At 47.3% G+C, this 26,162-nt stretch overlaps 1 long non-coding RNA gene and 5 other non-coding genes across 6 annotated transcripts; 3 read left to right on the top strand and 3 right to left on the bottom strand.

Moving 5' to 3' along the window:
- Window positions 1-372: 372 nt before the first annotated feature.
- Window positions 373-13,798, top strand: LOC110365244 (uncharacterized). The gene is made up of 2 exons (XR_010475532.1): window positions 373-4,166; window positions 4,367-13,798. It is a non-coding gene; the product is annotated as an uncharacterized LOC110365244 (long non-coding RNA).
- A 572-nt stretch (window positions 13,799-14,370) lies between these two features.
- Window positions 14,371-14,452, top strand: TRNAS-AGA (transfer RNA serine (anticodon AGA)). The gene has a single exon. It is a non-coding gene; the product is annotated as a tRNA-Ser (tRNA).
- Window positions 14,453-16,420: 1,968 nt separating this feature from the next.
- TRNAM-CAU (transfer RNA methionine (anticodon CAU)) lies at window positions 16,421-16,492 on the top strand. The gene has a single exon. It is a non-coding gene; the product is annotated as a tRNA-Met (tRNA).
- Window positions 16,493-19,787: 3,295 nt separating this feature from the next.
- TRNAG-UCC (transfer RNA glycine (anticodon UCC)) lies at window positions 19,788-19,859 on the bottom strand. The gene has a single exon. It is a non-coding gene; the product is annotated as a tRNA-Gly (tRNA).
- Window positions 19,860-21,167: 1,308 nt separating this feature from the next.
- On the bottom strand, window positions 21,168-21,249 carry TRNAS-AGA (transfer RNA serine (anticodon AGA)). The gene has a single exon. It is a non-coding gene; the product is annotated as a tRNA-Ser (tRNA).
- A 995-nt stretch (window positions 21,250-22,244) lies between these two features.
- On the bottom strand, window positions 22,245-22,327 carry TRNAS-AGA (transfer RNA serine (anticodon AGA)). The gene has a single exon. It is a non-coding gene; the product is annotated as a tRNA-Ser (tRNA).
- Between the last annotated feature and the right edge of the window lie 3,835 nt (window positions 22,328-26,162).

Genomic DNA, 26,162 nt, shown 5'->3' on the forward strand with positions numbered 1-26,162 from the left:
GGCATTCACACATCCAGCAGTCATGGTCCTCATGGAGCACATTCACGTCTCTTGGTTCATTCAGATCTAACCTCTATATGGGTGGGTTTCAAAAGTGGGATGAAACAACCAGACTGAGAAGGAGAAAGAGAAGTGGTCATCCCTGAGGTGTCTTTATACTGGCCACATGAAAAAATCTATTCATCTCCCCAGACCTTTCTGTGTAACTGTTAAACAATGCTGGTACCCTCACTGCCATCTCCTGGTGGCCCGCAAGGGGCACATTGCAGCCCTGGATGTGCTGTCCTAGAGACAGTGACTTCTCCAATGGTGGCAGAGTTCCGAAGTCAATAGGACAATACCTCAGAGCTTCCTGAGGTTGTTATAGTTGAATTGAATTTTGTGGGCTGTGTTTTGATTGTGTAGACCGTATCCAAGATTCTTAGCTTTGATACTGTATCCAGGTTCAGAATGTGCATTCAAGCATGATTTTATATAGCCATACCCTATTCCTGAAATTGACATAGATTTATGACATATTCTTTAGAACAGGTAACTTAAAACATACCCTATTCTTAAGATTGATATAGATTTATGATATATTCTTTAAAACAGGTAACTTAGAAATAACTGATAAACATGCGAATGTTACTTAGCATTGCTTAGATAGATAATTTGTGTTAGAATAGGTGTGGAATATGCTAATGGTTGTCAAGAATTGTAATGCATATGTATGTGATCAAATTGTATAAATATGGTGTAAACTGAATCAGTGGCTGAAGCCAGCTTTGGGTGCGAACCCCTGGTTTCCCAGCGCTGAAATAAAGCACCGCATATAACTGCACCTGTGGTTATGTGTCTTGAATGCTAACATTTTTGGCGACCCAGATGAGACCTCGCGAGCATTGCTGAGGCGGATCGCGTCTTGATCCTGCTCCAGCTAGCACCGAGGTATTCTTGGGGAGCGCATCGGACGCGACCGACCCTCTGCTGCTCACGACGGACCTCTGACTGGTAAGAAGGTGCTTTATCTGGATTGTTGGGTACCCACTTGGTCTGGTTCTGGTCTGGTAGCCTGCTGGTCAGGCATCTGGTAGCCTGCCGGTCAGACGCGGCGAAAGCCACGCTCGGTTAGGCAGGGAGCTCCCGTGGTATTGCCTAGGCAGCCGTCCGTCAGACAGAGGGAAACCTCTGCAGGTTCGGCATCTGGTCTGGTTATTTGTGCCGCAGGCTCGGCACCTGGTCTGGTTATTTGTGCCGCAGGCTCGGCACCTGGTCTGGTTATTTGTGCTACTCAGCACCTGGTCTGTAGTTCTGGTGATTTAATCTGTATTTACTGTTGAAACCGGTGATTTGATCCTGTTTACTGTTGTTCTGGTAAAGTTACTGTGTTATCTTTCTGTGTTAGTTATCTGTATCCTTCTCTGTTGATATGTCCAATTCAAACGTATCGCCGTCAAATTGCTTTCTGAAACATTAGAAGAAGGCTGGGTTTGGACAGTTTATGCATAAAAGAAGTGTGATTGTGATCTGTTTTCATATTTGAACTCGGTATTCGGTTTGCATGTCTGAGCTCAGTATTTTAGTTTGTATGTTTGTATTTGGTACCAAAAGGATTTGTTTGGGGAAATAATTACAAAATAAGAACCGTTTCTGTTACTAAAGTGCCACCTTGCTCCCCCTTCAGATGCATCTTTACACATGAAAGTAAATTGAGTTAGCTGTATTGCAGTTAGTGTTGTTTTGTGGATAGACTGATTTGGATTTGGATCTAAAATTAATGTCAGGGATTGATGTTTAGTATGCTGTTTATTGACATCTGTAAGAAGTTACAAAAGGCAGGAGCTGAGGGATGTAACTATTGTTCAGCTAATTGGAATTACATATAAAGTTTATAATCACAGGAATTAAATGAAGAGAGAAAAAGGGCAAAAGGAGCCCAAACCTGTGCCCGGCAGCTTCTCCTTGATAAGCTGCAGAGAGAAGAAAAAAAAAAAAAAAAAAAAAAAAAAAAAAGAAAAAAAAAAAGGTGAAAAGCTGACTGTCTGCTAAAGCGGTGGGAAAGGGGGGGGGAGCGGCGGCTGCTAAGGCTGAAGCTGCAGCTCCTCTCCTCCGGGCTCGCCGCCCGCGGGGGATCATCAAACGTAATAGCACCCCTGCGGCAGGCAGTAGGTGTTGGGGGGGGGAACCAGTCTATGTAAAAGTCCCGTTTTCGCCGGGGGATTTAGTGATCTGGAAGCAAAAGTGACTAAGGTTGCAAAAGTGATTAAGATGATAATTAAGACGCAGAATCCTGATTGGGATAATTTACAAGTCATTTTAGATACATTAATGGACTCTACAGAAAATATGTGGTTATACAGGTTGCGAGGGATAAGGTGAGAGAAGATATTTGGAATGGGAAAGTAGAGGCTAACGTTGATGAGAACTTTCCAAAAGAAGATCCCCGATAATACAGGAGATACAGACAATACAGGAGGCGGGTTAAGCCGTCTCCGGAAGTATCAGGATTGGTTATTGATTGTTGTTCAAACTGCTATGCCGAAGCAAATGAATTGGTCGAAATTGTATAATGTAAGGCAGGAAAGGAATGAGTCTCCCTCAGCCTTTTTAGAAAGATTAAAAGAAGCTGCCAAAAGATATACGGATTTAGACGTAGAAACGGAACAAGCAAAAATTCAGTTGGCTCTAATTTTCTTAGGGCAATCTCAAGATGATATTCGAAAGAAGCTGCAGAAATTAGAGGGTGCACAATTAAGGGATCTGGACGTAATGTTGGAAACAGCTTGGAAAGTTTATAATAATAGAGAAAAAGAACAATCGAGACGCCACCAGCAAAATTTGTTGGCTTTGATCCAGGGACAAGGCAGGGGAATAGGGGTCCGGGGTAGGGGAGCTGGAAATAGTCGAGGAGGTGGTCGGGGACGTGGTTCGTGGAGTGCCCGAGGAACTCCCCTGAGACCCCTCATGAGGCTTGGTATAAATCAATGTGCTTATTGTAAGCAAGAAGGACACTGGAACAATGAATGCCCGGCTAGGAGCCCCGTGGGTCAGATGTCCGATGCGACGGGAAATGCGGTACAGACTATGGTGTTAGGGGAATACAGTAACAACAGCTGACTATATGAAGGCACGGAAGTGAAAACCCAGAATAAGGAGCCCTTAGTGACAATACAAGTGGGAGACCGGGATGTAAGATTTTTAGTAGATACGGGGGCTACTTACTCTGTATTAAATTCCTTACAGGGGGCGGTAGGTCACAGAGCTACAACAATTGTTGGTGCCACAGGGAAGGAGGAAGTACGGCCATTCCTGCAACCTTTGGATTTGTGTTTTGGAGAAAAGGAGCTAACCCACGAGTTCTTATATGTTCCAGATTGTCCAGTTTCTCTTTTAGGACGAGATTTGCTGACCAAATTAGATGCCACAATAACATTTGAGGATGGAAATTTGGTAATGAAAGTTCCGGAGTCAAAGGTAGGACAAATTTTACTATTAAAGGAAAATCCAATTGTGAAAATACCACAGGCAATAGAGGATGCAGTGATTCCCACGGTATGGGAAACTGACATACCTGGGAAGTCAAAGGCAGCTAAACCTGTGAAAGTAGAGCTGAAGGAAGGTGCTGAACCGGTACGATTAAGACAGTACCCATTGAAATTGGAAGCCAGATTAGGAATAGTATCTTTAATTGAGAAATTTTTGAAATATGGAATTCTAGAAGAATGTGAATCAGAATACAATACTCCAATTTTTCCAGTAAAGAAACCTGATGGTAGCTATCGACTAGTCCAAGACTTATGAGCAATAAACCAGATCACTAAGGACATACATCCAGTAGCTGCAAATCCGTATACCTTGTTAACATCTGTGAAAGAGAAATATAAATGGTTTACAGTACTTGATTTAAAAGATGCCTTCTTCTGCATACCCCTTGACCAGGAAAGCAAAAGCTATTCGCTTTTGAATGGGAGAACACACACAACGGGAGAAAAGCCCAATTAACCTGGACACGCCTTCCACAAGGATTTAAGAATAGTCCAACTATCTTCGGAAATCAACTAGCCAAAGAACCTGAGGAGTGGGCTACGAGAGGCTATATCGGAATTCCTCGACAATGGTATTTGTTGCTGCAATATGTGGATGATATTCTGATTGCTGCTGAGACCCAAGAACTTTGCATTCAGGTAACAATTGAAATATTGAATCAATTAGGAATGAATAGATATAAAGTGTCAAAAAAATAAAGCTCAGATTGCATCCACAACTGTGACCTATCTAGGATGCGAGCTTTCTCAAGGATAGCGAAGACTAAGTATAAACTGTGTACATGCTATCTGTGCGATCTCAGAACCGCGTAACTTACATGAATTAAGATCTTTTCTAGGAATGGCAGGATGGTGCAGGCTCTGGATCATGGACTATGGACTTATTGCCAAACCTTTATACGAGGCACAGAAGAATAAGACCTTGGTGTGGGAAAGACCACAACAAGAAGCTTTCCAAAAATTGAAACAGGCCTTAATGCAAGCGCCTGCTTTGGGCCTACCTGACCTGAGTAAAGACTTTCAGTTGTTTGTACATGAATGACAGAGACTTGCTCTAGGGGTATTAACCCAACGGCTGGGATCTTGGAAAAGGCCCGTCAGTTATTTCTCTAAACAACTTGACCCGGTAAGTGCTGGATGGCCGGCGTGCTTGCGGGCGGTGGCTGCTACCGTGACATTAATTCAGGAAGTCCGGAAACTGACTATGGGGAAAAGGATCGAAGTGTTTGTATCCCATATGGTGACTACTGTATTGGAACAAAAGGGGGGCCATTGGCTTTCCCCAAGTAGGATGATGAAATATCAGGCAATTTTAACAGAGCAGGATGATGTTATCCTAAAAACAACTAACCTAATGAATCCAGCTGTGTTTTTAAGCGCAGAGACTGAAGAAGAAAATCTGGAACATAATTGTGTGGAGGTCATTGAATATACCCACGCAAGTCGACCTGACCTGAAAGATACCCCATTGGAGAAGACGGATTGGGAGCTTTTTACTGACGGCAGTAGTTTTGTGGAAAGCGGAGTGCGGTATGCAGGATACGCGATTACTACTGCCAAAACAGTAATTGAAGCTAAATCCCTACCACCAAACACATCAGCACAGAAAGCTGAGTTGATAGCCCTAACTAGGGCATTAGAGCTCAGTGAGGACAAAAGGGTCAATGTTTGGACTGACTCAAAATATGCATTCAGGGTTGTTCATGTACATGGAGCTCTTTGGAAAGAGCGTGGACTACTCTCCTCCCAAGGAACAAACATCAAGTACCAAAAAGAAATATTGAACTTGATTAATGCCGTTCAAAAGCCATCACTAGTTGCCATCATGCACTGTAAAGCTCATCAGAGTGGGACATCAACAATTATTGAAGGAAACCGACTTGCTGATCAAACAGCCTGATCAGTGGCACGACGAGTCTGGATGATGGTGGGTCATGTCTCCCAAAAGGTAAGAGCAATTGATTTATTACCTACACCTTCAGAGGCACCTGAATATTCTACAGAAGATGAGAAATTGGCAAGACTAGTAAAAGCCGTCAAGGATAATTCTGGATGGTATGTAACCACCAACGGACAAATTGTGGTCCCGATCACAATTATGAGAGGGATACTTCAGGCGGAGCACCAGAAGTGTCATTGGGGTGCAGAAGCATTGGTAACTTATCTAAGAAAACAAATTATCTCGGTCCAGATGTTAACAATGGCAAAATCTTTCACAGCTAAGTGTGAAATTTGCTTGAGAAATAAGCCTTTAGTTCGAAGAAAAGTAGATATGGGAAAAATTAGGACAGGTGTACAACCAGGGGATTGTTGGCAGATAGATTATGTGGAACTCCCCAAAACTCGAGGATTCAGATATCTGCTAGTTGAGGTATGCACCTTTTCAGGATGGCCAGAAGCCTTCCCTTGTCGCACCAACCAGGCACAAGAAACTGTAAAATGGTTACTGAAGGAAATAATTCCTAGATTTGGAGTACCATTGGGAATATCATCTGATAGGGGACCGCATTTTGTTGCTCAAGTGGTAAAGGAAGTCAGTAGATGTTTGGGAATTAAATGGGAATTACATACCCCATGGAGACCCCAGTCTAGTGGCCAGGTGGAGAAAATGAATCAGACGTTAAAACGACAACTTAGCAAAATTTGCCAGGAAGCAAAAATTCAGTGGCCCCAGGCCTTACCAATAGCGTTATTGCGAATTAGGATTAAACCTAGGAGTGGAATGTCCGTAAGCCCATACGAAATTCTGTATGGCAGACCATATGAAGCACCTGATCCGAATCCAAGTGTACATGTAAAAGGTAATCAGGATGTGTACAATTATGTGTTGTCTCTCGGCAGGACATTGAATCGACTCAGATCTGTACTAGTGTGGAATCGCCCACTAGCACTTGAGAATCCGGTACATGATATAGAACCTGGAGACACAGTGTATATAAAGACTTGGAGAGAAGATCCTTTAAAAGAACGTTGGGACGGACCTTATCAAGTACTTTTAACTACATTTACCGCAATCAAGGTTGCTGAAATAGACTCCTGGATACATTACACCCGAGTGAAGAAAGTCCCAAAACTGTGGCAATCACGATTAGTGGGTCCAACCACACTTAAAATCACAACGCAGGATGTCTAACTTTTGTTACCGTTTTGTTTTTATAGTAGTTTATGTACCCAGACTGTATGCCACACTGATTTGCAAAGTCACTGGAGAACAATTATGTAAAACACGAAGGGCTATAGGAGATAGTGACGATACTCAAATGCCACAAGTAGTACAGAGTGTACAGAATCAGGCAGAGAATCTGATGATAGGACTAATTCGAGATTTTGCACAAACCCAAAATGTCAGTAGCATCACTGCTTGTCTTCCCATCCCGAAATCAGCTGAAGATCCGGTACAGTGGGGAATAATATCTACGACCTTACCAGAAGTAAATAAGACTGGTAAGATAGTGTGTGAGTCCCATACTAAAATAGAGCAAGTACCAATTGAACAACGGACAAAAGAGCTTGTTAAGAATGCCATGATAAAAAGAGGTGACTGCTTAAAGTTGCCAGGAGCAGAATTTGTAAAGATATGATGATTTCATAATATTGGGTATTGCACGTATGAAAAGTGGACCACCAAAACAGTATATGAAAAGGTTGAGCGAGCCTATTGGGAATGTAAAGATCAGGATAATCAGAACATAACTGAATCATGGGATAACATGTGGACGTTGAGTATAGTACAGCAATATCAATATAGCGAAGCATTTCCATGGTGTATACGATTGACCAATGTAACAAGAGGAGTAACAGTACCGTGGTGGAATTGCTCTCAAGTAATGACCTGCCAGACAGATGTGAAAGAAATACCTCTGTCCATCATTAAAGTTGCAGTAATCGCAGGTTGCATTTGTCAGAAACAATTGGATCCAAAGGAAGCAATCAAAATAGGCATTGATGGAGATAAGATAGATTGTAGAGGAACTATAGGTAGTGTGGGACATTTGGTTTGGGCCTTAAGTGATGGAACCTGGACAACACATTTACCGATAGCAGGACCAGTAAGGGAGGTTACTTTGGGGTTACCAACCCTATGTCCCATTTGGAAAAGGTCACCCTTGAAGAATAGGCAAGAACTCCTACAAGTTAGGTACAAACGAGAGATAGATGAAGATGATGTGTGGCATGAACCATTGGGTAGTGTTAAATTCGGCTGGGCATTAGAATCTTTCTTTGCACCAATCGCAGCCTATAGAAACAGAGAAATGATTGACAGATTAATTGGACAGATGGATCGATTGGCAAGGGTAACCAAAAAGGGTTTTCGAGAATTCAATATACAATTGCAAGCTACGACCAAAATGACTTTGCAGAACAGAATGGCACTTGACATAATGTTGCTAAAAGAAAATGGGGTTTGTGGATATTTAAAAGATAGGGTTGATCATTGCTGCATTCATATCCCAAACGTAACCTCTGAAGTGGAAAAAGATATTTCCCAATTAACCCAAACAGAAAAAGAACTGCAAGCGGAAAAACAAGATGTAGAGCAGAGCTGGGTTGGGGCCTTGCTAGGCAAATTGAACCTGAACCTGGGAGGATGGGTACATTAGTTATTGGAGAGTTTATTTTTGCTTGCCATTATAGTTGCTCTTTTCTTTTTGCTTTATGCTTGTATTAAGCATCAAATAAGTCAATCAAAGGCAAGGAACGACCGCATCTTTACTGTCCTTAGCAGATCCACTTTTGACAACCCTCCAGCTTATAAGGAAAATATAATGTAGTGAAAATGCATTGTCTAGGAATAGAAAAGCATTTTCAAAGGGGGGAAATGTTATAGTTGAATTGAATTTTGTGGGCTGTGTTTTGATTGTGTAGACCGTATCCAAGATTCTTAGCTTTGATACTGTATCCAGGTTCAGAATGTGCATTCAAGCATGATTTTATATAACCATACCCTATTCCTGAAATTGACATAGATTTATGACATATTCTTTAGAACAGGTAACTTAAAACATACCCTATTCTTAAGATTGATATAGATTTATGATATATTCTTTAAAACAGGTAACTTAGAAATAACTGATAAACATGCGAATGTTACTTAGCATTGCTTAGATAGATAATTTGTGTTAGAATAGGTGTGGAATATGCTAATGGTTGTCAAGAATTGTAATGCATATGTATGTGATCAAATTGTATAAATATGGTGTAAACTGAATCAGTGGCTGAAGCCAGCTTTGGGTGCGAACCCCTGGTTTCCCAGCGCTGAAATAAAGCACCGCATATAACTGCACCTGTGGTTATGTGTCTTGAATGCTAACAAGGTAAGTGGGAAGCTTTGTCTGCTCAGAGCAGGAGATTGGTCCAGGTGACCTCCTCAGGTCCCTTCTAACTATCATTATTTGGAAGAGCATGGAGTCTCAAGAGCCCTTGAGCAGCAAACGAATGGAAATGCCTTGAAAATGGCAGCAACACAGGGCTGCATAGAAGTACCAGCTGATGCAGGAATGATGTTAAAAGGTGTGGAAATTTCTTTGAGGAAAGCAGAACTTTCAGAGGAATGAAGCTATGACTCTGGTATCTCTGACATGCCTGAGGCTGGGGCACTTTGCCCACTGGAATCCACAGCATGATGACTCACATTTCCCTGGAGCTCAGGGTTTTTCCCAACTCTTTCACATCATGATGACTCCCAGGTGCCCTGTGAGACTGATCCAATGTCCCTTTGTAGTCTGAAATGTATGGAATGGGTCACCCTATCTGTCACCAAGAAAAAAGGCCATGAGTTTTTGGTTCCTTGCCCTTCGTCTCTCCTTAAAATCAGGCCATGCAGGCCTCTAGCCTCCGGGATGAAATTACTGAGCAAAACAGGTCAATTTGGATGTGCATCTCTTTCAGAGGTGAATGCGGGCATGTCTTTGAGCATCCTCTTATGCGCTGATATGCTTGTTTCCAGCAGGTTCTCCACTTCTGAAGCTCAACCCAGACCCCTGGTTGGAAGAAACATGAGGGCCTGGGCCAGTCATCAGGGGGCATAGCTGTGAAGATCCCATGGAGAGGTTACTTGAAAGAGACTTGCCTCACCCCTTCGTCTGCCCTTCATCATTATGAATCTGCCTTTGTTCCCTGGGCTCATGGGAAGAATAAACAGGCTGTGGCAGAGCCTGATAAGCATATTTGAGGACCTTGTGGTCCTCAGTCCTGATTGCAAGTGACTTCCCTCCAGCCCACAACGATCCTTCTCTGCCACTGAGCTTTGCCACATCCCTGGAGAAGTGGGTCTATGCAGACTTGAACCTTCCTGCTCTCTCCTGTGTGTCTATGGTGACCCACTGAAGAAAGTATCACACTCACAAGGCCCTCATCCTGATAGAGAACTTCAACCACCCAGATATCTGGTGCCAAAGCAGCACAGCAAACTGCAAGCAGTCCAGGAAACTACTCAATCTATTGAGGACAACTTATTGTTACCAATGATGGAGAGTTCATCCAGAGGAGAGGCACTGCTTGACACATTCTGGGGAGATTATACGGAAAAAGCCCAGAACTGCAAGGAGGGGATCAGGAAACCAAGGACACTATCTTCATGAGGGACATGAAAAATTACAAAATGGGTTTCTTCAGGTACATAGGACAACAAGGGTAGATGAAAGATACTGTACTCTCCTGATGAGTGAAAGGGGATACCTGGCTATATCTGACATGGAGATGACATGGAGTGGAGGCGCTAAACAACTTTTTCACTCCATCTTAACCACACATGCTTTAGTCATGATACATAGTTCAAAGAATGCAAAGGCATGGGCTGCAAGAATGAAGTATCAATAATAGCAATAACTGAAATGAAAAAATAAATATTTTTTAATAACCACATAAGAACAAACAAAAACTGAAGAAACAAACCAAACACACAAAAAAACCACCATACCAAATCCACATTTCAGCATCAGTGGATAATAGAAGAGTGTTCGAGGTCATCTACTTGTCTGGAACATTTATTACTGTTCCACACAGCATCCTTGATTCTATAATGGAGAGGCATGGATTTGACAGGTGGACCACTCGTTATATAAGGACTTGTCTGGATGGTCACACTCAAAGAGTTGCCGTCAATGTCTAGAAGTCCAGGTGGAGACCCGTGATGAGTTGTGTCACTCAGGGGTTTGTATTGGTACTTGTATTATTCAACATATTTGTCGGGGACATGGACAGTGAGATCCACAGTGAGTTTCATGATGAAACCAAGTTGAGTGATGTGCTTGGTACACCGGAGAAAAGGGATGTGATCCAGAGGGATGTTGAAAGAATAGAGAGAAGGGTTGTGTAACTGACATAAAATTCAAGAAGGCCAAGTGTAAGGTCCTGCACCTGGGTAAGTGGAATTAAAAAAAAACGAGTACAAGCTGATCCATGATGGGATAGAGAGCAGCCATATGGAGTAAGAAATTTCAGGTAAAGAGGTAAGGGCATCATCACCACAAAAACTTTGGAATGCAATAACTACTAGGTGATCAGATGCTTCATGAGTAAGGAATGTTTGTGGCCCCACGGGGCTCTGAGACACAGCACAAGAGCCTGGGCTGCTCCAGGCTCTGCATCCTCCTCTCTTGCCTCCCTTTACTCCAGGAACGAGGTAAGCCTCTGTGCAGTCCATCTCTCGCCATGGGCTGAACTGCTGTCATGGTGGCTACTCAGGTGGATCCTTGGGCTTCCTCAATGTGCACAGAAACAGAACTGTTGAAGGGCTGTCACCTCTTTCCCTTTTGATGGGACTTTCTGGGGAGAGCTGGAAAGAGGGGGATTCTTTCAAGCACAAGAGGATGAATGGGGCTCAGCTGCAGGGAGGTCTGTTTAGCAAAATTTCTGCTTTAGACAGATGGTCTCTAACCAAATGGACAAGTGCATCCAGTGCCTCCTTCCATGCTCTCCACAGGCTCTCCACAGGGGCTTTAAATCCACTCAGCTGGGTCCTGTCTCAAAAGTGGTTCTGGACCATGCAACTCAGAGAGCACAGTGAGGGCCATGGCAGCTCTGTGCACACTGTGTGTTCTCAAGAGCTGATTTCTGAGACACTTGTTCCACGCAGCCTATTTGTGCTGGAATAGTTGCATCAATCTTCATCTGGGCTTTTGCACTGGGTAATGTATGAGGAGGTCCTTGTGACATCAACAATCAGTTAGGCACTTCTTTGGTCCTAGGCATTCAAATCTAGCTCTAAGCTGAGATGTCACACCTGTTGTACCTGTCAGCAAGATCAATTTCAGGCCCTTCCTAGTCATGGACCTCCAAATGGAGATGGAAGCCAATAAAGTGTATCTGCAGAGAGAAATGAGGACAAGAAAGACAGACTGAAGTTGGGGTTCTTTGTTGCCTCTATGCTCTGTGTTTCAGCTTTACCTCAGTCACCGAGAGATGTCTTGCTTCAGACCGTGTATCCCACCACCTTGTGGTTCCTCTGGCCCAACCCCACTTGCAAGCAGCTGCAGTGAGCCCTGTGTCGCCCGCTGTGGTGACTCGACGGTGGCCATTGAGGCCTCTCCAGTGGTGGTGACCCTGCCAGGCCCCATCCTCATTTCTTTCCCTCAGAACACAGTTGTGGGATCCTCTCTGTCAGCTGCTGTTGGGAGCTCCCTCAGCACTGGGGGGGTTCCCATCTCTTCTGGGGGCTCCCTTGGTCTGGGGGGGTCAGGGCTGTGCCTGCCTCCCCCCCACTGCCGTCTGAACTGCTGAACCTGGTGCATTGTCCCTTCTGGAGCAGGAAGAATGATGGGGACTGCACAGCAGGAGTGTGGCCAGGCCTTGCAGATGGGCTGGGTGTCCTCATGCCAGCTGGCAGGAGAGACCTGTGCCCACGGCTTCTGGCTGCACGTCAGGCCTCCCTGTGCCTCCTCTGGCTCTGCTTTGCTCTGAGCTCCTTGAGAAAGGGCTCGTTCTCTTCTGCTTTGCTGAACCTCCTGGTGCTGGGGGAGGGTGCTGGAGTTAGGGACTGCTCTTGCTGGTCTGGGATGGCCAGCAGGTGGAGCAGAATGGGGAAAGGCAAGTGCTTTGTGTTTCAAGCTTGTCCTTGGGCAATGGGCTGTTCTCTGTCTTGCCCTGAACCCTGCAGATGTGTTTCTTTGTCTCTGTTCTGTGCTATTGCATATGCTCCTTCACTTTGTGCACAACATTTAATACTGCCCAACACAGCATTCTATTCTCTGAAATGGAGAAACAAGAATTTGAGATGTGTACCACTCGTATAATAATTGGCAGGACGGTCACACTCACAGAGTTGTGGTCAATGTCTTGAGGTCCAGGTGGAGACCCGTGATGAATGGTGTCCCTCAGAGGTCCATATTTGAATCAGTATATTTTAACACCTTTGTTGGGGAAATGGACAGTGGGAATGAGTGCACCCTCAACTGAGATTGCGGTTGACACCAAGCTGAGTGATACCATGCAGAGGGACCTTGGCAGGCTAGAGTGGTGGGGTGTGCAAGGATTATTAAGTTCAACAAGGCCAAGTGCAAGGTCCTAACCCTGGGTCAGGACAATCCCAAACATGGATACGGGCTGGGCCATGATGGGTTTGGGGCAACCCTGAAGAGGAGGACTTAGTAGTGCTGGTGGATGAAAAAAACAGACACAAGCTGCCATTGTGTTCTTGACGTCCAGAAAGCCAGTTTTATCGTGGGCTGTGTCAGCAGCAGTGTGACCAGAAGGTCAATGGAGGTGATTGTCCCCCTGTACTCCACTTTCTCCGCTTTTGTGAGACCCCACTTTGAGTAACAGACCTACTTGAGTGGCTCCAAGGAGAACACAAAGATTATCAGGGGCCTGGAGCAGTTCTGCTATGAGTATAGGGTGAGAGATTAATGGCCGAGGAGAGGACATGAGGATAAAGAGGGGGGAGGAGAGGTGCAGAGAGGAGAGGAGAGGAGTTAAATTTGGGAAGGAATATGGGATCTAATATGCTACCCTATAACTAACACCAGCCTTGGTTGTCTCCACAATGTTGCCTAGTCTTCTTCCCTGGAAGCAGCCAAGATGCTATCTGGGATGTGAAGTCAGCATCATCATGGTGGTACAGAAAACTAAGCAAAATACTCCATAACACTGTTTCAAAGTGTTAAAAATCAGGTATTTTATTGCAGTGCACCCGCTGCTCCAAGGATTGTTCCTCTAATCGAGCTCACCTGCAGGACTCACGCCTCTTGGTATTAATTGCACACATTAATTGCATATTCATTTGTTTCTACCGCTAAGCTAATATATTAAATGTAGATTATTTACATCATCAAGCCGTATGTCGGAAGTCCTTTTTTGGTATCTGAGGGTCTTCACCCGGGGTCTCTAGTGGCCCCCTGTGGTCTTCGCATCGTGGTACCCCTTAAATTACACGTGTCCACTTTTCGACCCAATTTCTTGAACACACGCATTGTCGTTTTGTTCTGCTACGCAGAAAGTACCACGTAGGTCTTCTTCATCTAGTGGAACATCCACTTGCTCACCTTGCAAACGAAGGGCTTTACCTCATGCCCACTCTCTACAGCCACTCAATTCTCTTTTAAGTTCCTGTTACATTATACCTGGACTTGCTACATTAGGCCTAGTGTTGTTACATTATGCCAAGCTGGGTTTCCAAAAGACTTTTGTTCCTTTCATCAATGGCAGGATATGCCAGAAGGCACTGGGGTGTCAGCCCTAGCCCCTGTGGTGACAGCTGTCGAGGCCTCTGGAAGCCTGCCACCTGTCCTGCTCAGTGAAGGGCCCAAATGCACGGCTTGGAGTGAAACCTGGCCCTGGAGCCCCCAGGGATCTGGGTGTCATTTCACGGGGCATGTGAGGAGCAGGGCAGAGAGGGCTGGAGCAGGTAGTTGTGGCCGAGTGGTGAAGGCGATGGACTAGAAATCCACTGGGGTTTCCCCGCGCAGGTTCGAATCCTGCCAACTACGGGCTGCAGTTCCCTTTTGGGCTGCCGGCAACTGACCATTCTGCAGCTGTGGGACTCAGCTCCACACTGGACCTGCTGCCCAGGGAGACAGTCATACCCCCTTGCCTACAGCACCTGTCCTCCTTCTCCACAGAACCTCCCAGGTGAAGGGGAAATCCTGCTCCCATTGCTAAGCTAGGCAAGCTGGGGGAAGGCAAAGGGCCAGTGCTGAGCAGGAGCCATAAAAGGGGCTCCATTGATGTCGGATCCTCAACAGAACCTTACAGCCTCATCTCACCTGACATCCCCAGCAGCACAGCCCCACTGGCTGTCTTCCCTACATCTGAAACTACAGCAGCTCATCTACAAAGAGAGCCTGCACACCATGGCCCTCACTGCTTTTAAAGAAGAGAAGACACCTCATGGTTCTGAGATCATACCGGCTCTCACAAGTGCTCCTTGCTTTAGGTGTCGTGAAGACAGACTGGTGTGACAGGTCGTACCTTGCATCCTGGGGGAATTCTGCCTGACACATCCCAGCGTTTGCACACATAGGCCGCTTTCCTAGGAGCTTTCCACATTGGCCCAAAGATGAGATGGGGAGTGGGAGTGGGTTTCTCCTGTCTCCTCGTCTTCTGGGAAAGACACAGAAGTGCAAAAGAGGATGCGGTGTGACTGTGGCATCAGGATACCCTCACTTTCCATTACAGACCCTGATGTGTGGATAAAAAAGAGCTGGAGGCTTCCCAGATGGCTTCTTTCAGACTCATTCAAGCTGCTACCAACAGAGCAGCAGTAGAGGAGGGGCTTCAGGTGTCCTGCCTGGGTGGGTTCTTGAAAGGAAAGGGATGCCCTGGGGGGCCCGTGCAGAGAGGGCCCAGAGAAGGAGGCAAAATCCCATTGCTGGTGCGTGGTCTGTTCAGCACAGCCATGAGAGTGAGGGTGGTGGAAGCAGCACAGGCCAAATGGAAGTTCAGGGAGGTTGGCAACATTGATGAAGAAGGAAAGGGGCAGTAGAAGAGCAATCTGGAGCTGAGCCAGGGACCTTTTGGTCTGCAGTCAACTGCTCTCCTCTGAGCAACAGCTCCTGCAGCAGGCAGGCTGCAGCTGCTCTCTCCATGCTCCCATCCACAGCCACACCCCAACCCTCTCCATCCTGCCATTATGTTTGTCTCCTCTGCCTGGGTGCTGTGTGCTCGTGTCAATGGATGGAAGAGGTAATGATCAAAAACATGCCCAAAGCTGCAGGTGTCAGCACTGCCACTCTGTCCCTCATCCTCCCCAACAGGTTCTACCAATTCACCCTGCCCAGAGCATTCCTGGGACAACTTGCAGCATCTAAGACTGGCTACCACCCAGTCCAGCTTTGCCAGCCCTGCCCTGGTGTGACTGGGAGCCACCTCCACACCCAACAGTGTTGTGAAAGAGCAGCTGAAGGCATGGAGAGGACAGCTTCCTCTGACTCCCTGGCTACCTGCAGTGTGAGGGAGCAGCAAGGGCAGGGCTGCACCAGGAGGGAGGACAAGGTGGGAGCTGTGCGACAGTGCAACACAGCATGGGCTGGGCAAGGCCCTGCAATCTAGTGTGAAAAACATGGCCCCAACTGCTATACAGCTTGGTTATAGGAGGCAACAGTGCCTAGGAGTAAGAGCTTTAACCTCAAGGTCTATGTGATCTTAAAAGCCAAACACAAACTTCTCTCAGTAGATGAGAACATCCCATACAGCACCTGTAGAGCCAGGTCAGGTGGTCAAAAATCAACTCCTAAAGAGGGGTTATAGGAAGGATATGTGGGGAGAAGTACAACACAAGGCCCTTGTCCTTGCCAGCCCTGGTGTGGGGGCACAGATGTTTCCAGGGAGAGCTTGTTCCTGCCTAGTGAAGGGTGCAGGGAAGAGGAGGGCAGGAGGCCAGAGCAGCAGCGCTGGTGCTGGCAGGCACAGGCAATATCAGGCAGGGCTGGGGAGGTCCCAGCAGAGCTGCTTGGGGGAGCAGAGTGGCGCAGCGGGAGCGTGCTGGGCCCATAACCCAGAGGTCGATGGATCGAAACCATCCTCTGCTACTTGCTTTTGGCCTCGCTCCAGCCCCACCAGACACTGCCTCTCCCTTGCAGCGTTCATCAGGTGCTCCCTGCACTGCTGCCCTCCTGCCCTCTGGACGCCCAGGGCTGTTCCACACCCTCATTCCACTGACACTTTCTCAGCAGAAACCACTCCCAAAATGCCCATCGATGGCCACTGTCGAGTCACCACAGCGGGTGACATAGGGCTCACTGCAGCTGCTTGCAAGTGGGGTTGGGCCAGAGGAACCACAAGGTGGTGGGATACAGGGTCTGAAGCAAGACATCTCTCGGTGAGGGAGGTAAAGCTGAAACGCAGAAAACAGAGACAACACAAAACCCAATTTCAGTCTTTCTTATCCTCATTTCTCTCTGCAGATACAATTTGCTCTCTGAGTTGCGTGGTCCAGAAAGGCTGAACCACTGTTGGGACAGGACCCATCTCAGTGGATTTAGAGGCCCTGTGGAGAGTCTGATCATACCCCATCTCCAGAACAGGTAGTGCTGCATTGAAGGAAGCACTGGATGCACTTGGCCATTTGGTTAGAGACCATCTGTCTGAAGCAGAAATTCTGCTGAGCAGACCTGCCTGCAGCGCAGGCATTTATGCTGTGTCCCAGAGCCCCATGGGGTCACAAACATTCCTTTCTCATGAAGCATCTGAGCTCCCATTAGTTTTTGCTTGCCAATGCCTTGCTGGTGTTTGAATCCGTGCCCCTTTCATCTGAAATATTTTACTCCCCCTTCATAACAACTGGAATGAGCTGTGAATCACAGAATGGGTTTTGATTCTAAAGGACTTTAAATATCACTTAGTTCTACCCTCCCTCATGTGGACAAGGACAACTTCCACGAGAAAATGTTTCTCAAAACCCCTTCCAACTGAGCCTTGAACACTTCCAAGGCTGGGGCAATCACAGCTTCTATGGACGGCCTGTTCCAGTGTCTCACCACCACCACAGGGAAGAGTTTCTTTCAAATATCTAATCTACATCTAACCTTTTTCATTTTAAAACATTACCTCTCTTCTTGTCACTGCACTCCCTGACAAAGTGTCTCTCCCCATCTTTCTTGAGGTCTCTGAAGAGTCTTCTATTCTCTAGCATAAAAACCCCCAAATCTGTCATCTTGTCCTCCTAGGAGAGGTGCCCAAACAGCTGATCATCTGTGTGTACTACTCTGGACCCAATTGAGCAGGTCCATGTATTTCCTATGTTGGAGGCCGTACATCTAAACACTGTACTCCAGGTGAAGTCTCATGGGGCTGAGTAGATGGACAGAATCACCTCCTCTGACTTTCAGGTCACCCTTCTTCTGACACAGCCCAGGATACAATTGGCTTTCTGGGCTGCAAGCATGCATTGGCAGCTCATATTCAGTTCTTCATCCACCAGTATGCCCAAATCCTCCACCACAGGGCTGCTCTCTATTCACTCATGGCACAGCCCATATCCATGTTTGGGATTGCCCTGACCCAGGTGCAGAACCTTGCATATGGCCTTGTTGAACTTCATGAGGTTCACCTGGACCCCCTTTCTAGCCTGTCAAGGTCCCTCTGGCTGGCATCCCTTCCCTTTAGAGTAACAACATCACTCAGCTTGGTCCCATCTGCAAGCTTTTTGAGGGTGAACTCAATCCCACTGTCTATGTTCTCAGCAAAGTTTTTAAATAATACCGGTCCTATTAGAGAACATTGATGGACATGACTGATCATTGGTCTTCCCCCGGACTTCAAGATGTTGACTGCAACTCTTTGAGTGTGACCACTCAGACAATGTGTAGAAGGCAGGTAAGTTTCTCAGGCACAGCTTGCCCCTGGGGAAACCATGTGTCGAGGGTTTAGATTTTGGCATGACAATAAAACCCTGGCAGATGTATTGTTAACCTCCTCTTCCCCCTCTTCCCCCTTTTGTCCCTCCCTCTCCCCGCTTCCTACTCAGGACAGGCGATCAGGAGGAAAAGAGTGACAGAGATAGAAGAGTTGCAAAAATTAAAAATGTTTTATTAATGCTACTAATAAGAATAGAGAAAATAATACAAAACATACAAAAACAATCTTGAAAGTCTCAGGAACTGCAGAGCCAGCACCCAAAGTCCTGGATTGGACTCTGCAGCCAACCAGAGCTGGATTCAGTCTCTCTCTAGGTCTCTAGTTTGCAGGGACGACTAGCAAGATCCTCTTCTAATGTCAGTCATAAGCAGAAGGGGCAAAAAAGGAAAAAGGACGAGATCCTCGTGATCTCCCACTTCTATATGAAGTATTCATGTGAATGGAATGTTATACACAGTTGGTCAGTTTCTTGGTCACCTGTTTCTCGTTGCTCCTCTCACGAGGTTTCCATCCATGCTTATGAATAATTTTGCATTCCATTGCTATGTTTACCAGAACATGTATCTGGTTCTCCCAGAAAATGCAGCTAATATGAAGCTTTAGCTGACAGGCAAATTCACTAAAAGAGAAATTTGTTTTTTAACAAAACCAGGACAACCATGTTGGCTGTCACCAATCACCTTTGTTTCCTTGTGCCTTAGACTAGTTTCCAGGAGGATCTGCCCCACGGTCTTGCTGGGTAAAGAGGTGAGACTGACCAGGCTGCAGTTCCCTCAGTCTTCTTTTCTACATTTTTTAAAAGTGGGGGTTATGTTTTCACTTTCCCAGAAATTTCACCAACCTGCCACAGCTCTTCAAATTTGATCACTATGGGCTTAGCAACTTCATCTCCCAATTCCTTCAGGATCCTTGGATTCATCTCATCAAGTCCCATGAACTTGTGCACATTCATGTTTGTTACATGGGCTTGAACCTGATCTTCTCCTGTGATGACTGGTACTTCATTCTCCCAGGCCCTGCCTTTGGATTCCATGAATTTGGCATCATGGCTAAAGCACGTGCTTACGAAGACAGTCCCAAAAACATTGTTAAGTACATTTACCTTTTGCATGTTACTTGTAGCCAGATGTCCCCTTTTGCTCATGAGGGGAGTACAGTTTCTTTTATCTTCCCTTGCTATCCTATGTACCTGAAGAAACCTGTCTTGTCATTTTTCATGATCCTCACCAAGTTCAGCTCCAGCTGTGCTGTGGCTTTCCTTATTCCCTCCTTGCACTGCCCCCACTGCAAAAAGCTTTTAGTTTTTTGTTTTAGTTTGACTAGGCAGTCTTGACTTGAATTGGGCAACATGGAGGTGTGGAGGCAGAGCTGCCACGAGCAGCAGGAGGAGCCGGGCTCTGTGGCTTTGACAAGGAGCATCTGAGCGGCTGCCAAACGCTCTGGCTCGCAGCGAAAGAAAAACGTCCTTGCGTTGGCCGGGAATCGAACCCGGGTCAACTGCTTGGAAGGCAGCTATGCTCACCACTATACCACCAACGCAGCTGGTTGCAATTGTGTCTACTGCTGCTGCACTTCACCACTTTGAAGTACACTGCAAGGGACAGGGTGGCAGTACTGAAACCTGCAACTTTGGGCAGGTTTTTGCTCATTGCCTCTTCCATCCATAGACAAGAGCACACAGTAACCAGGTAGAGCAGACAAATGTAAAAGCAGGATGGAGAGGGTTGGGGTGTGGCTGTGGAAGGGAGCATGGAGAGAGCAGCTGCAGCCTGCCTGCTGCAGGAGCTGTTGCTCAGGGGAGAGCAGTTGACTGCAGACCAAGAGGTCCCTGGCTCAGCTCCAGATTGCTCTTCTACTGCCCCTTTCCTTCTTCATCAATGCTGCCAACCTCCCTGAACTTCCCCTCGGCTTGCACATCTTCCACCACCCTCACCTTCATGGCTGTGCAGAACAAACCATGCACCAGCAATGGGATTTTCTCTCCTTCTCTGGGCCCTCTCTGCATGGGCCCCCCAGGGCATCCCTTTCCTTTCAAGAACCCACCCAGGCAGGCCATCTGCAGCCCCTCCTCTACTGCTTCTCAGTTGGGAGCAGCTTGCATGAGTCTGAAAGAAGCCATCTGGGAAGCCTCCAGCTCTTTTCTATCCACACATCAGGGTCTGTAATGGAAAGTGAGGGTATCCTGATGCCACAGTCACACCGCATCCTCTTTTGCACTTCTGTGTGTTTCCCAGAAGAGGAGGAGACAGGAGAAACCCACCCCCACTCCCCATCTGTTTTTGGGCCAATGTGGAAAGCTCCTAGGAAAGCTGCCTATGTGTGCAAAGGCTGGGATGTGTCGGGCAGAATTCCCCCAGGATGCAAGGTACGACCTGTCATACCAGTCTGTCTTCATGACACCTAAAGCAAGGAGCACTTTGTGAATGCTGGCATGATCTCAGAACCATGAGGTTTCTTCTCTTCTTTGATAGTAATGCGGGCCATGGTGTGCAGGCTCTCTTTGTAGATGACCTGCTGTAGTTTCAGGTGTAGGGAAGACAGCCGGTGGGGCTGTGCTGCTGGGGATGTCAGGTGAGATGAGGCTGTAAGGTTCTGTTGAGGATCCAACATCAATGGAGCCCCTTTTATGGCTCCTGCTCAGCACTGGCCCTTTGCCTTCCCCCAGCTTGCCTAGCTTAGCAATGGGAGCAGGATTTCCCCTTCATCCGGGTGGTTCTGAGGGGAAGGAGGACAGGTGCTGTAGTCAAGGGGGTATGACTGTCTCCCTGGGCAGCAGGTCCAGTGTGGAGCTGAGTCCCACAGCTGCAGAATGGTCAGTTGCCGGCAGCCCAAAAGGGAACTGCAGCCCGTAGTTGGCAGGATTCGAACCTGCGCGGGGAAACCCCAATGGATTTCTAGTCCATCGCCTTCACCACTCGGCCACAACTACCTGCTCCAGCCCTCTCTGCCCTGCTCCTCGCATGCCCTGTGCAATGACACCCGGCTCCTTGGAGCTTCAGGGCCAGACTTCACTTCTAGGCCAGCATTTGGGACCTCCCCTGAGCAGGACAGGTGGCAGGCTCCCAGAGGCCTTGACAGCTGTCACCACAGGGGCTAGGGCTGCACATCCCAGCACCTTCTCCTCACACAGGCTCCTGGCATATCCTGCCATGGAAAGATGGTTTCACTCCCCATATGGTGTTTGGTCTGCTTCCAGGGAAGAAGAGAAGGCGACTACGTAGGGACAGCCAGGGATGATGGTAGTTGTGGGGGTGGGCTTTTAGACACTGCTTTGCTTCTCTAATTTATCTGAGGGTGTCTCCAAGCCTCCTTTGATCACCAGGGTGTGGACATTCCTGCAGGGAATATGGTGACCTCCAGGCAGCACCTCCAGCCTCTTGGGGACATAGGGAGGTATCAGCTCTTGAACAAAGACTATGACATTTGCTGTGCAGGTTTCTGATGTGTAGGAGGAAAGGACAAGGGGCACCCTGGCTGAAAATAAGTGAGGTGGGTAAAAGTGAGAACAAAACAGTAGTTTGGTTCTCTGGGAGGGAGACAGGAGAGCTTGTTTTGGTGGAATAGCTGTGTCTCAAAATTATTTCTGGCACTGCAGGCTTTGTCAAATTCCTGAACATGGACCAAAATATTAAAAGATCCACAAAATCAATCATTTCCATCAGTATATGAAAAGAACCTCTATTCCCTTTCGGCTCTGTAGCAGGAAAACGGCATTAGGGACTCAGTGCTGAGATGGTCCACGTGGCAGTGCCTTTCTCCCCTTTCCCTTCCCCCAGCTTGCCTAGCTTAGCAATGGGAGCAGGATTTCCCCTTCATCCAGGAGGTTCTGTGGAAAAGGAGGACAGGTGCTGTAGTCAAGGGGATATGACTGTCTCCGTGGGCAGCAGGTGCAGTGTGGAGCTGTGGAGTCCCACAGCTGAAGCCTGTAGATTGGCAGGATTCGAACCTGTGTGGGGAAACCCCAGTGGATTTCTAGTCCATTGCCTTCACCACTCGGCCACAACTACTTGCTCACGCCCTCTCTGTCCTGCCCCTCGCATGCCTTGTGCAATGACACCCGTCTCCTTGGGAACTTCATGGTCAGGCTTCATTTCTAGCCCTGCATTTGGGACTCAATGCTGAGGTGATCCACGTAGCAGTGCCTGTCTGCACACAGAACACACGTGGGAGATGGTTGCAGTTGAGAGAGTGACCAGGAGGAGAGGCTTGAGAAAGTGTCTGGTGGGGGCTGGCAGGTGGAGGGTGGTCAGCCTGCTCAATGGAGGAGCAGGACAGACGCCAGGCTCTGATCTGGAGGAGCAGGAAGCTGATGAGGCTCTGATCTGGATGAGCAGGAGGCTGACGATTCTCTCATCTGGAGGAGCAGGCGACAGAACAGCCCACAGGTGGTGTAATGTTGAGCAGAGCTGCCTTCCAAGCAGTTGACCCAGCTTTGAGCCTGGCCAATGCTGACAAATGTCTCTTCAGCCTGGATCCAGGATGGGTGTCCTATGTGTTCTGCAGGCAGCCTCTTCTGCTTCAAACTAATCCCACCGCCTCCCTGCACTCTTGACACTGGGACTGGTATTTTCAGTATGCTGGGAAGACGCCAGGCTAGTACAGGGGCCAGGAGACAGGCATGTTTGGTCTGGCACAGAGCTGCACCTCCTGCGATGGTTGGTTGCACCTGGCAAGAAAAGCATCCTGCAATGGTGGGGGACAGATGAAAATTGACAACATCTAGGTGGTGGTCTAGGGACAGATGGTGCTCCATAAGCCCAGATATAAAACGGCAGAGTGTAGTTGGAGGACAAAGCTTCTCGAGTTCGGATTCCAGGCTTGCTTAAAGAAAAAAACCCAACTTCCTTTTCTGTGCTGTCAGTGTATGTGGGCTTGTGTTAGCACAGTATTTACCGACGCCAATTCTGGCATCTCCAACGCTACAAGAAGGTGGACTTATGAAGAGGGTATCATGACTGCGCATGCTATGTTCCCCACTGAAATGCCCAGTCTAACCCCACCTTGCAGTCACACTGCTTCTGCCTGGATCTGAAAAACAGATCGTTTCTCTATTACACTCCATACTCATCCCCTGGAGTTTATTCCAAAACACAAATAAAAGAGACAATTGAGATGATTGGTTTTCATACTAAGTTTGGAAACAGCAATTGAGAGGATGGAAAGTTAAGTCAAATATCTGTATGTTAATGTCAATCTGTATGTAACTACGAATCCACAACGAACAATTGGGAACTGATCCCGCAGAGCCGTGATCACCAGGTTATAGGCTCAGGGTCGATGTCTGAGTGTTTTCCGGGGGCTCTGGTATCAGTTCAGGGATCTCTTGCCACGATAGTGGTAAGATCAGGAAAGAAGCCAAGGCTCTTCCTTGTAGAGCAGATGGCTACGCCAGGGATGAGGAGAATAAACACCATCAGTCTCCAGCTATGCTGCAAAAAGTCTTTAATGAAAAGGAGCAAAAGCAGTGGCACAGAACAAAGACCAAGAAACACGTCTGCAGGGTTCAGGGCAAGACAGAGAACAGCCCATTTGCCAGGAACAAGCTCCACACAAAGCACTTGCCTTTCCCCATTCTGCTCCACCTGCTGGCCATCCCAGACCAGCAAGAGCAGTCCCTAACTCCAGCACCCTCCCCCAGCACCAGGAGGTTCAGCAAAGCAGAAGAGAATGAGCCCTTTCTCAAGGAGCTCAGAGTAAAGCAGAGCCAGAGGAGGCACAGTGAGGCCTGACGTGCAGCCAGGAGCCGTGGGCACAGGTCCCTCCTGCCAGCTGGCATGAGGACACCCAGCCCATCTGCAAGGCCTGGCCACACTCCTGCTGTGTATTCCCCATCATTCTTCCTGCTCATGAATGGACGATGCACCAGGTTCAGCAGTTCAGATGGCAGCGGGGGGTAGGCAGACACAGCCCTGACCCCCCCAGACCAAGGGAGCCCCCAGAAGAGATGGGAACCCCCCCAGTGCTGAGGGAGCTCCCAACAGCAGCTGACAGAGAGGATCCCACAAATGTGTTCTGAGGGAAAGAAGTGAGGATGGGGCCTGGCAGGGTCACCACCACTGGAGAGGCCACAATGGCCACCGTCGAGTCACCAAAGCGTGTGACACAGGGCTCACTGCAGCTGCTTGCAAGTGGGGTTGGGCCAGAGGAACCACAAGGTGGTGGGATACACGGTCTGAAGCAAGACATCTCTCAGGGAGGGAGGGAAAGCTGAAACACAGAGCATAGAGACAACACAGAACCCCAACTTCAGTCTGTCTTTCTTGTTCTCATTTCTCTCTGCAAATACACTTGACTCCCCTCCATCTCCTTTTGGAGGTCCATGTCTAGCAAGGGCCTGAATTTGATCTTGCTGGCATGTACAACAAACATCACATCTCAGCTTAGGGCTAGATTTGAACATCTATGACCAAAGAAGTGCCTAACTGATTGCTGATGTCACAAGGACCTCCTCATGCATTACCCAGTGCAAAAGCCTAGATGAAGGTTGATGCAACTATTCCAGCAGAAATAGGCTGCGTAGAACAAGTGGCTCAGAAATCAGCTTTTGAGAACACACAGTGTGCATAGAGCTGCCATGGCCCTCACCATGCTCTCTGAGTTGCATCGTTTAGAAGGGCTGAACCACTGTTGGGACAGGACCCAGCTGGGTGGATTTAAAGCCCCTGTGGAGAGCCTGATCATACCCCACCTCCAGAACAGGCAGTGCTGCATTGAAGGAGGCACTGGCTGCACTTGGCCATTTGGTTAAAGACCATCTATCTAAAGCAGAAATTCTGCTGAGCAGACCTCCCTGCAGCTGAGCCTCATTCATCCCCTTGTGCTTGAAAGAATCACCCTCTTCCCAGCTCTCCCCAGCCAGCTCCATCAAAAGGGAAAGAGGTGAGTAGTCACCATGACAACAGTTCAGCCCACAGGGAAAGATGCAGCACACAGAGGCTTACCTCGTTCCTTGAGGAAATGGAGGCAAAAGAAGAGGATGTAGAGCCTGGATCAGCCAGGCTTTTATACTGTGTGTCAGAGCCCCGTGAGGCCACAAGCGATCTTCACTCATGAAGCATCTGATCACCCAGTAGTTCCTGCTTTCCGAAGATTTTTTTGGTGGTTATGCCCTCACCTCTTTCATCTGAAATTTCCTGTTCCATAGGGCTGTCCTCATTTCCATCATATCTCAGCCTGTACCCATTTGCTGGAATTCCACTGACCCAGGTGCAGGATCTTACACTTGGCCTTCTTGGACTTCATGTCATTTGCACAACCATTCTCTCTATTGTTTCAAGGTTGCCCTGGATCGCATCCCTTCTCTCCGGTGTACCAAGCACATCACTCAGCTTGGTGTCATCTGCAAACTTCCTGTGGATCCCACTGTCCGTGTCCCTGACAAACATGTTAAATAATTCTGGTTCCAACACAAACCCCTGAGTGACATGACTCATCATGGGTCTCCAGCTGGACTTCAAGACGTTGATGGCAACCCTTGAGTGTGACCATCCAGACAATTCCTTATACAGTGAGTGGTCCTCCTGTCAAATGCATGCCTCTCCATTATAGAATCAAGATGTTGTGTGAGACAGTACTAAATATTCCAGACATGTAGATGACCTTAAACACTCTTCCGGTGTCCACTGATGTTAAAATGTGGGTTTGGTATGGTGTTCTTTTGTGTGTTTGGTTTGCCCCTTTTTTTGGGGTGTTTTTTTTTGTTTGTTTGTTTGTTTGTGGGTTTATATATATATATATATATTTTAATTTAATTTTTATTGTTATTGGTACTTCATTCTTTCACAGAATCACAGAATCACAGAATCGACTGGGTTGGAAAAGACCTCAGAGATCATCGAGTCC

The sequence above is a fragment of the Columba livia genome, chromosome 11, assembly GCF_036013475.1.
Source record: "Columba livia isolate bColLiv1 breed racing homer chromosome 11, bColLiv1.pat.W.v2, whole genome shotgun sequence".
Taxonomy (NCBI): domain Eukaryota; kingdom Metazoa; phylum Chordata; class Aves; order Columbiformes; family Columbidae; genus Columba; species Columba livia.